The 12,041-nt window shown below is 43.8% G+C and overlaps 1 protein-coding gene across 1 annotated transcript in view; it reads left to right on the forward strand.

The window, feature by feature from the left end:
* The window catches only part of XYLT1 (xylosyltransferase 1), a 161,894-nt gene that overhangs the window by 55,196 nt on the left and 94,657 nt on the right, over positions 1-12,041 (forward strand). The window lies entirely within an intron of this gene.

Genomic DNA, 12,041 nt, shown 5'->3' on the forward strand with positions numbered 1-12,041 from the left:
TGCTCTTAAACTGCTTCACCTTTTGCCCATGGGCAGTAGGTTTTAGAGGTTGTTAAAAGGAACTTGGCTTGTGTGGTTTTCTGTGGCTATTTCATAGCCACCTGTTGAAGAGGGAAGAGGATGGTTGCAGCTTGTGCATAGAATGGCTTTTAAAAAGTGTACTGGTGGGAGTGGTGTCTACCACAACTTTACCTCATCATTGAGTAAAAACAACCAGCACTACTACTGGGCAAACACCTTTCCAAAGCTTTTTGGATGTGATTTCAGTTCTGCCAAGTGATTCTGCCGATGCTACTTTCGTGATTTTGTGACCTCAGTTTATTTTGTCATCAGTGGGTGTAGTGTGTGCGTTGTTGTTAATCATTTTATTCATTTTTTTTAAACCACCCTGAGAACATGATTCAAGGCAGTGTAAACCTACTTTAGAAACAAACAAAAAAGGGGGGTTAAGAGCAGCATGCCTCTTAGGAATGGGGGACAAATTCAATTTAATTTGAATGTAAAAGTGAAACTGCCTAATAATTCACACTTTCTGGAACAGTACAATGCAAGTATCATTCAAAACAGGATCTTATTTGCATTTTCCAATGCTGTTCTCCAGCCCAATAAATGTGTGCAAAAATGCGTGTAGTGAGATCAATGGGCAGGGAATTCCAGAGAGTAGGTCCTGCTGCCACACTGTAGTTTGGATTCCTTGGAAGCATGGAACAAAAGTCATGTGGCAACTGTAAAAAATGCCAGTTATCCAATTGGTCACATGATTGCTAATGGTGGTGGTTTGGGGAAAGGGAGCCAAAATGGCACCCAATCTCACCGAGATTGGTAAATGGGTCTTTCCTGCCTCAGTTCCTCCCTGAACACAGCTAGGTAGTGTGCGTATGTATGTGTGCATGCATACAGTCGACTACAGTAGACATCAAGCATTTTGAAAGTCAGGAATTGCCAAGCCTGAGGCCTGTGGTTTTCCATTTAGCCACAGAGCGTGTATAAAATGTCTTTGGCATCTGCCCTTCTAATTTGCCTTCCCCGACCCGAATGTAGTTCAGCCTTCATGCGTATTAATTCCTCGCTAAGTGAGTGCCAAGGCGAATGCCAGCTGGCTTTCAAAGTCTCTGTGGTTCCCCCCTTTTTTCCAGGAGGACATAAATATTTCCAGCAGGCAGAAGAAACTGTGCTTATACACTCACACATGCACACCTGCTCTTAAATAATTAAGATAGAGATTAAGTGTGTGGTTCTACATATGGATAAGAGCAAATGGGGGAATTGCTGGGTGTGTTTCAGAGCCGGGACTTCTCAGCCAACTGTTTTGCTAGTCTCTTTTATTTGAGATCTATTACGGGGGCCGGGAAACAGCTTTTCATGTGCGCCGTCTTTGTACCTTGCGGTGCTGAGACCGAGTCAAAGCAGTTCAAAAGCAGGAACTGAGATCAAGGAGGGCTTACCGGGGAGACAAAACTCAAATGATCGTGTTTTGCATGTTGTGAAAGGGCCAGAGTTTGAGCACCAAGAGAGATGATCATCGGAGGCAAAAAGATTTGGTTTTTGCTGCATTTTCTTCTTCTTTTCTGAAGCCATATTTCTCATGTTCAAAGCTGGCAGCAGAAAGTACGGAGGAGGAAATCTCCCATGGCTGTCAAGCAAACTCTGTATTGGGTTCTGACTTAAACTATTGCATTTACTCCCATGTGTGTATGTTTTGAAAAGAAGAGCACATAGCAGGTTTGAAATGTTCAATGCAGCTGATTTTGTGTGTGTTTGTGGTTGTGTAGCAATATCTGATGTAAATCTATCAATTTTCCACATCACACACAAAACACCATATTGCACAACACATCAACCACTTTGCTTTAAAATATTGTATCAAATTCTTACAATTCACTCCAGTTTCCCCCCCTGCATATTGCCATGAGATCTCAGGAGGTTATAAACACAATGTTCTTGATGCATATAATCCAAAAATGTTTGCCACGCATTATAGAAAAGATGGGGGTTAGAATTCCGTTTGGTCTCACGAATCTGGCACGTCAGCTTTTCAGCCAGGGCTATTGTTCATGCTCTGAATGCAACTGATTCTTGAAAGGATGTAAAGCCCTATTGCCTCTGGCTGCAGAAGTTTGAGGAATAATGGTGGTACTAAGCCAGGAATAGTAAACATGATGCCTTCTAGATATTGTTGGACTCCAACTCCCATCATCCCCAGGCAGCATCAGCAGTGGTCGGCTGGATGCATAAATATAGGATGGGGGACACCTGGTGTGGCAGGAGTTCAGGTGAAAAGGACCTAGGGGTCTTAGTGCTTGACATGAGTCAACAGTGTGATGCAACAGTGGGAAAAAGCTAATGGTATTCTAGGCTGCAGCAACAGAAGTGTTGTGTCAAGGGAAGTAATAGTATCACTTGGAGTCCTGAGTCCAGTTCTGGGCGCCACAGTTTAAGAAAGATGTTGACAAGCTGGAATGTGTATAGATGAGGGCAACCAAGATGATCAAGGGTCTGGAAACCAGACCTTATCAGGAACGATTGAGGGAGCTGGATATGTTTAGCCTGGATAAGAGGAGACTGAGAGGTGATATGATAGCCATCTTCAAATACCTAAAGGGCTGTCACATGGAGATGGAGCAAGCTTGTTTTCTGCTGTTCCAGATGGTAGAACCCAAACCACTGCATTCAAATCACAAGAAAGGTGATTCTGACTAAACATGAGGAAGAGCTTTCTGACGGTAAGAGCTGTTGACAGTGGAACGGACTATCTTGGAAGGTGGTAGGCTCTCCTTCCTTGGAGGTTTTTAAGCAGAGGTTGGATGGCCACCTGACAGGGATTGTTTAGCTGTGGTGGCTGCATTGCAGGGCATTGCACCAAGATGACAATTTGGGTCCCTTCCAACTCTACAATTCTGTGATGCCATGACGGGTATCATAGTCCAACAGCACTTGAAGGGCACTGGCGGCCCCTGTGCTAAAGGACTGGAAAGGAAGGGTGGATAAAAAGAAATCTGATTTCATAACTCCTCTTATAATCTGTATGTCCAGTACTTGTGAGCAGCAATTTCAGGATAAGAGCATCATGGGACATTGCTAGTTGTCCACCAGCTTTAGTTTGCTGTTGGCCATGTTTGGGGCAAAGGGTTGTTGCACAGTGGTGGTGCATCTGCCTTGCATGCAGAAGGTCCCTGGTTCAGTCCCAGCATCTCCAGGTAGGGCTGGGGAAAACTCTGTCTGTAACCCTGCAGAACCGCTGTCAATCAGTGTAGACCAGGATTTCCCAGCCAGTTTTGGACTATAGTTGCCATCATCCCTGACCACTGGTCCTGCTAGCTAGGGATGATGGGAGTTGTAATCCAAAAAAATCTGGAGACCCAAGTTTGGGAAACACAGGTATAGACTGTACAGAGGTAGATAGACCAATGGTCTGGCTTTGTATGTATATGGCAGCTTCCCATGTTCTTCAGCGTAAATGCAAGAAAAAATCAAATCAGTTGATGGTTTTCCTTTAGGTCTTCCATTATCTACTCTCCAGATGAGTTAGTGATTATCAGGCCATTGCTTATCTAGAATATGTTGCCAGCAAGGGGTGTGGGTGGATGAGTGAAAGGCAGCAGTTAACCATGCAGTTTGTACTATTAGACTAATAAATTGGATTTACTGGAAAATCTTACAATGATATAGTATTAACTCCCAACTCGTTGATGCTTCCAGAAGTCTTATTAATGTCAGTTTCATAAATATTCTCCCTTTCCATTTTTATTATTATGCTCAAGGCAATTTTCATCAAAACTGACAAACGTGTAACAGCAATGAACACATCAGCCTGTGAAACAATTACACCACAATATACACAGAACAATGGAATAAACTGAAACTGTTCATAATAATAAGACAGTAGACATAAATATCAAGACACTGATATCTGGTAAAAGATTTTTTTTAAAAAAAAATATTACTCAGTATAATAATCAGTAAAGTCAACCACATCAATCAGTTTATAATTCCATGCTCCCAGGGATTGGCCTTTGCCACCCAGCAGTGGAGGGAGAGAGTAGCCAGCATCTCAGCCTCCCATATGGCAAGAAATGCTTTGCATTTGCATGTGAGACTGAGAATTTGTAGAGGAACTTAGGAGCCAATCAGTGTGCACGCTGGGTATGTTATAGCAATCTTCACGTTTCATTGGCAGAAGAGGCATTAGGCTGCAACATTAGTGAGCAGGAGTGCCCTTCCTGATCTCTTAAGGGATCTTGGATCAGAAATCCAGTTCAGGTGCTAATGGGCCACAGCACCCTCTGCCAGTAGTCAGGTGGTGGAGTCTACCAGAATCAGTTTGCGCCATAGGCAGACCCCCAACAACAGTTGACCCACAGGTGGGCTGTGTGGGTCAGGGATGACAGAAGTTATAGTCCTGCAACATCTGGAGGGCCACAGTTCCCCATCCATGGTTTAGGTTAGCCTCTTCTCCACAGGTACGCGGGCGCTGCTATGCCATGGTCGCTGATGAAGGGTCAGAAAGGAATTTTCCTGCATTGGCAGGTTTTGCCTTTCCCATAGCAAAACGTCACAACTTTGGCAGTTTCAGGCCTTGGACGGAATCCTTTAGACTATCTTTCTAAAGGGGGGGGCATAAAGCGGTGACCCAAACCCCCCTTGTGGCGGTGATCCCAGGGTTCCCTGTTAAAGGGGTCTTGAGGGGAGGCATTGGCCATACGCCAAGAGGTTGTCATTGCTCTCCCCTGCGATGGTGGCAAAACAGGGGGCGGTCTCTCTGCTTGAACATATGTTCTTCAGAGCCAGTCCAATCCCCACACAATCTGGATAACCTTGATGTCTCCCAGAGCCCCGGCTGGGGACTGGGAAAGATAAACGCCCAATGCCTGAGCCAAGTTCTCCCTACATCTGAAACGTAATAAAGTTGTGGCCAATTTTAATCCAATAGCACGTTGTCTTGAGTCATTATTCCCCTTGGGGGTTGCCTGGGGTTGGGGAGACTCCTCCTGTCCATGCAAAATCTTTATAGCCAAGGAAACATTTGAACCATGGCCAAAGCTCAAGAAGGCTGCATGCAGGACTTGCCCCAAAGTACCATGGGAATTGTAGTTTGTTCAGAGTACTGTGAGTTATAGCTCTGTGGGGGATTAACCACAGTTCCCAGGATTCTTTGGCAGAAGTCATGCTTTTCAAATGAATAGTTTGTACGCAGCCTAATAGGACAGCTGTGGGTCGTGTAAACTTTCAAAGTTACATAGCCCCTACTTCTGTACAACCTGAAAATAACTTTATAGAAAGCTGATACCTCAAATCTTGATAATAAAGCGGCAACAAATCAATTAAGTTTTATCAGTAAGCTCCAGATCGGCTTCATGGTAACCTTTCAAAGCTGCCTTTTTCTTTTGACTTTGAAAACCCAGAAACGTGTCATTTGAGAGCTGGAAGAAATGGAGGTCGCCACCTTTTATTTTTGGCATCAAACTGATGACTGGCAGAAGTCTCTCCACCCCCCAGCCGCCCACCACATTTTTTTAAAAAAAAATTCATTTATCCCAATCAAAGAGTTTGAGCACATACAGCATTCTTCACAGTTTGACCTTTTAAAACTGTCAGAATGATATTAAACTGGGAGCATTATCATCTTATTTCGACTTGCGAGCCAGGGTGCCATCTAAATCCTGCTTCGAATGGCGACTTTTTAATGTGACCTTTGGCAAGTTGCTTGTGTCGCAGCCTCACAAGGACATGTGCCTTGGAGTTGTTGTGTTGGAGGCAAAGCCTCAGAACTGGCTTCTTCTCTGGAGAGGGTGGAAGTCGCCGTTTCCACCCAAGGAGCTGTGGGGTTAAGCTCTTGTTACGACGATTATTGTTGTTTCCTTAATTGCCTTCCAAGCAACAGTCATGAGGCAATTTACACATTAGATTATTAGAAGCGGTTAAAAAAACACAAAAACAGCCATTACCTCATAAAATAAAGTACATTCTCAAGAGACTACATGCTGAATTGAATGTTAACAACAAAAACTGACCCGATATAGAAAAAGAACAAAATAAATGCTATGAATACAAAAATAAAGCCGTATTTCATTGGGACTTTCCATCTCCATAATAGACCTATCATAAAGGTAACAAATGGCCGACAAATGGAGGCAAACTCCATAGGTTCAGCTGCATCCAGAGATACTCTTAATTTATAAGTCAGGGTTTTTTCCCCAGGAATTAGAATAAACATTACTTTGTGGAACCAGATATTTAAAGACAAACCCTAGGACTCCCTGTGATATGGTCAAAGGGGCAGCTACTGATAGAAAAATGACAAGAGGTTTGCATATGAAGTCTGTATTTCACTCGTCAGAAATTGGCAGAAGATGCAGTTGGGGTTGTGAACTCTGTTTTTGTTGTTGTTTTATACTTCTTCTTTTCTTTTCTTTTTCATTTTATTACTGGAGGGCTGTTTAAACTTCATCATGAAGTCTTGAGATTAAACAACAACAACATCTAACATAATATTAAATCCATACAAAGCAGACCCTTTCGACTAAGTCCCATTTATCTAGCTTGATAAAAGCCTGTTTGAACAAAATGTCCTTTTTTAATATAAATATTTTTATTTCATTTTTTTTGAAATTACACAGCTAAGAAGATACACGTAACAAGTTACTATAGCATTTCCCTGTAATCCCTCCATCTCTCTCCCTGATCCGGGAATGGAGCGGTGTTTTTAATGGAAGATGTTGTTCCAGAGCTGCAGGTGTGTGTGTTGAAGATGCCGCACTGCAGAATTGTCCATTGAAAAATAGTGAAGGGATACCAAGTTTTTATAAAGTCATCTGCATTTTGTTTACCCCTCAGGGCTTTCAGGTGTTTAGTGAACTTTTCCATTAATGCCACTGTCCATATATTTTTGACTGCATATGGAGACAATGTGAACTGTCTTCACTTGTTTCCAGAAAGTGCAGATATAGGGTGCCTGAGCTTAGAAATACGTTGCATTTGGGGAAATTGCTGTGTAAAAAAAATTGAAATGTGTATTTTAGACAAAATTGCATACAACTGTATATTCTGGAAGAAATTCTTAGGACAATATTGATGAATTTTCATGAGAACTTTTTTTTAAAAAAAATCACAAGCTGATGTGGAAGTGTGTAGAACTGAAATTAAGTTTGGGAAATTGAGAAACAAATATGGACAGATCCACCCATCCCTAATCTGCAGTTTCTAGCAAGTAGCAAGGTGAATCCTGCAAGCCTAATGCCTACCCACCTCTGCCCTAAGCTTCAGAAGGGGATATTGGCAGCTTCCAACGAGATGGCACCAGTGTGGGCGTTCTGGAGTCAACACACACGCTTCAGGTCAACGAGGGCTTTAGCTAATTGGTTTATTATAATGGAAGCTCTTGTAAGCAAGCTTCTGCTTCATCACTTGCAGATATTGGACTAAGAAGGAGATGGGGGGTGATAGATTTTTACATACGCACAGTGCAATATTTAGCCATCGGTTAGTGTCATCTTTTACAAATGACTGTATCCACCACTCCATCCGATCCACCAGCTCCATGCCTGGCTGGAGGTCCATCCTTTGTATTTGTGCAGCCTCCTCTGTGCAATCAGGGCTCCAGATCACATGGGGTTGCCTGTTCCAGTGGTGCTGAAGTCAAAGGGCTGGGCCAGTGATGTGACCCAGCTCTCCCTTCCCCATCAACCTTAAGAACCTAAGAAGAGTCTCTTGCATCAGGTCAGTGTCCCATCTAGTCCAGCATCCTATTCTCTCAGTGGCCAACCAGATGCCTTTGGGAAGTCCACAAGCAGGACCTGAATGCAACAGCTCTCTCCCCTCCTGTGGTTTCCAGCTACTCACATTCACAGGTGGACTGCCTTCGACAATGGTGGGCTTCCTGTGCCTTTTGCTCCAGCCTGTATGGAGGAAGGAAATATCATAAGAGACCTCTGCATGCTTCCTTCTTGTTCCAGCCCACAAATCCCAAGGCTATAAAGCCACCCCGGTGGTGGAGGGGTGCCCATAAAGCAACTCCACAAAGCCATCTGCACTTCATGGTAGCTGGTCTTAATCATTTTTCCAATCAAAGGCCGGTTGGCATCCTAATTGATTTTATATTATGTCCCTTACCAGAAGGGAGAAGGCGTGTGCTTACCAGGGCAGCACAAAGAGAGCAGGTCTATCCTTACTGCTGTATTTAATGCTGCTGCTAATCACGGAGATTAGGCTGAAACAATTACAACAGCTAATTAAAGAACAATGCGGGTTTTGGCATCTTTTTTGCAGACAGCACTACCGGGAATTCCTAACTCAGGCAAAGTAGAGATAATTAAAAATCGAGCTCCGGTTTCCTCACACGGGCATCTGGATCATACTGATTAAACTGCAAACAAAACAAACGCACACGCAAAAACAGATGAAACCAACACTTTGCAGCCTATCCAATTTCACTTAAAGGGCCTTTTGGACAATTCATAAGCAGGAAAGTAGAAAGGGAGAAGAAAAGGCAGGGAGACAGCCAACTCTCAGCAGCCAATTAGGTGACTAAGCTATGAAGATGGATTGTGACTCTCCCTCGCCCTTTTAAATGCCAAACGCTGAGTACTGCAAGCAATAGAGCCTCGTGGAGCACTCAAAATCGTTGGCGCTGCTACTGACCGTGTCTGGACAATCAGCTTAATAAGCCAAGAGGGGAATGAGCCTTTTGGCTGCACGTGCCGCTAGGGATGGATGGATCAGGCTCAATTCAGGCTGTGCCAATTTTACATGTGGCTGGTATTAAGTTTATTCAGTCCTGTTATGAGCTGCATGTGTAGTTCCTCTCCTCCCCCCTCCCCGCCCCCCCAAAAGTGCAAAGATCATTCAGCTAAGGAAAGTTATTTCCAATGAGTTGTTTGGATGCCAGATAATAGGAATCCCTGGTTTCCCAAAGATCTGCTCTTTCCCCCTCTTCTTTGGTGCACTTTTCCTCTTTCTGGTTGCCCTTCCTTTTCCCCTCGCACTTAGGATGCAGCTTTCCTGCGGTGGCTTCGACTGAGATCAGGTAGTCCCTAGAAGTTGTTTCCTGTAAATGCTGCTTTGCGATAAGTGAGGGTGGGTGGAGAATACCATTCCCCCCAAAAGGCAAATTTGAAAACTTTGCCAAGAGGCTTAGATAGCAGTTGAAAGCCAGACACTCATTAAGAATTCACCGTACTGTACAGTTAATTTATAGTACAATGGTGTACATGTCTGCTCATAAATGAATCTCTGTGTTTAATGGGGCTTCCTCCCAGGTTAGTGGATACAGGATGGCAATGGGTTGGTGTTGGAGGAAAAAACGTGTTCTTGTCAGTGCTATTTTTCTAGAGAAATAGATGCCAGAATTCACCATGAACACCTCCCTTGTTCTCTTATTATGGCAATGGCACCCACCTGAGAGGTGCTGGGACTGAGTTCTGGTGAGTTCTGGCTGGGAAAAAAGCCCTGATTCTTGTGCCTTTAACAGCTGCATGGCAGGCAAATTCCACAGGTTAAGCATTTTCCAGTATGGAAATGCAATTATGGGGAAAGCTGCTCTCTAATTTTGAGTGAAAACATGCCCTCCATGGCAGCCATGTTGTGATAGGCCACACGCCCATCACAGCTGCTTTCTGATCAGCATCCACAGGACTCTCTCAAAATTTGAAATCTTCCCACTGATCCATAAAGGTTGGCACCCCTTCAGTTAGGTGATGGAACCAAAGACTTGCAGGAGTTCTTCAAGTGAAGGCTGGGGACAAGGGCATTTTTAGTTCTGGATTTCATGAAGTAAGCAGAAGGCTGGATTTGGACTGCTTCACAAGGCAGTTTATTCAGTTTCTCCATTTGTGTGTGGCATGTGAACTTCCACATGACATCAAAGCCACTCCTGGAGAACTAATGGAATATAGCGCATGGTTGGAGTTTATTTCCATGTTATTTGATTCCAGAAAGAAAAAAATATTTGCAGCTGCTTAACCCAGAAAATTGCTGGAACAGAGGGATAAAATTTGGGGTGTTATACTGGCATACGATTCTTCCCTGCTCTTTCCTTGGGAGAATCGGGGGGGGACAGAAGCACACACGTGCAGAAAAAATGGGGGAGTAGTGACATTGTCCAATGACACCGATTATTGTGTCACACCCTGTCAATTGGTTTATAGGACACGTATGACGTTCCAGTATATCGGTCAAAAAGCCACAGTTCCATAGACAGCTACTGCAGTGAGGATGGAACATAAGAAAATGGGTCAGAAGCCCTAGCATTATAATCGGGAAAACTAATATAATATTCCCCACATCTGAATGTGTGGTGGTCTGTAAGACTTCCTCCAATCCTATGATTCTCTTAAGTGCAATGCAGTACTGCATTTTGGGAGATCAGAGTTTAAAATAGATATTACTAATGTTGCATGTCCAATATTTACATGCTTGTGGGGGGGGCACAAGGTGACGCTCTTAACATTGCTTGAAAGTGTTTGAGCACACATCTTCTCATAAAACGGGACGGCTAGATTTACAGACCTAGCTCACCTTGGAATTCCAAGGGATGGCAGCAACGCTTAACATGCATAAACAATGGTGCAATATAAAAGATATTGATGTAAAAAGGCTGTAAATTGCTTTCCCAAATATATGCCTTCATGTCTCGTCCAATGCACACGATTACTCATATTTGTGCAGGGCAGAAAGGGGAGAACGTTAAGCCGTTTATCAAACAATACATAAAGCTCAAAAGCTAATGCAAATGCAGTGGGTCAGTTCTCCCGGCAAAAAGGATAGCACACAACTGTGAAAAGTTATTGGCATGTTGCATTAATTCCCCACATTCTGCCCCCCTTTCAACAGAAATGCTCAGAAAATGTCAACTGGATGCCCAATATCCAATCATCCTTACCACCATCCAAATTCATGTAGGAAAAACAGAAGCTTTCAGCACCAATCCAATGCAGCAACAGAATCTGGCTTTGCACAACATTCTGGTAACAAAGGGGGGAACTGCTGGCCATGTCAGCCAGGTCTTGCAAATAACTCAGTTGGTTGGAGCATGGTGCTGATAATGCCAAGGTTGCAGGTTCGATCCCCCCGTGGGACAACTGCATATTCCTGCATTGCAGCGGGTTGGACTAGATGATCCTCAGAGTCCCTTCCAGCTGTATGATTCTGTGAATTCTATAATTCTATTTCAATTTAAACAGCCTGAAGGGGACACCTACACATCTCATTAGCAGGGCATAATTTCACTAATGGGCTGGTTCGAATGCATTGTCAAACAATGGTTTGCAGTAGCAGTAGATTCCATACCATGCTGAGTGTTCCATATAGATATACAACCCATAGTTTCTGCTCTTTACCTTTCGCCCTGTCTTCTTTCATAATCCCCCAAGATTAATAATCCCCTGGTAGAGCAATGTCTCAAACCAGGGTTTGTCAGTTGAGGGTGCTGGCACTGATTTCCCCAAATATGGATTACAAACAAACTTCAAACCATGGCTTCAGATCCTTGTTGAGCAGATGCTCACAAAGCATGGCTTGTCAGAAGCTGTTGGTTGAGAAATTCTGGGAAACTGTGGTTTGACATTATGTTTTGGGTCACTCTCAGTGAATCCTGTTCTGTAGAGATGTGTGGTGGGGCAGTTACCACACAAAAGGGACACAGACCACAAATACAACTCTGCTGTGAAATAGTGCATTTGCTGTACTCCAGCTCAGTTGATGCTCCCCTGAAGTACAACCCAGCCTTTGCCATGGCTTAAACAGAGAATCCCCATTTAAGAGTCCTGCCAAAAATTGCCCGTGCTACCTTATTTTATGTGGGGGTCAGCCCCACATAGGGTGCATTGCAGTAATCTTATCGGGGCCAGATCTCCTCCAACCCCTGTGGGACATTTTGACAGGTGGGCAGCGACTCCCACCTGTGAATCACTTTGACATCACAGCAATGCCAGGTGAGCCATCGTAAAGGTTTTCCTTTGCAAACACCAGCAGAGGAGTGCCCATTGCATTGCAGGCTTGAATTGAAATTGGCAGTGCAAAGGGTTATTTGTGCTTACAGCAAATCA

This window comes from Podarcis gaigeae (assembly GCF_964106915.1).
Source record: "Podarcis gaigeae genome assembly, chromosome: 14".
NCBI classification, from domain to species: domain Eukaryota; kingdom Metazoa; phylum Chordata; class Lepidosauria; order Squamata; family Lacertidae; genus Podarcis; species Podarcis gaigeae.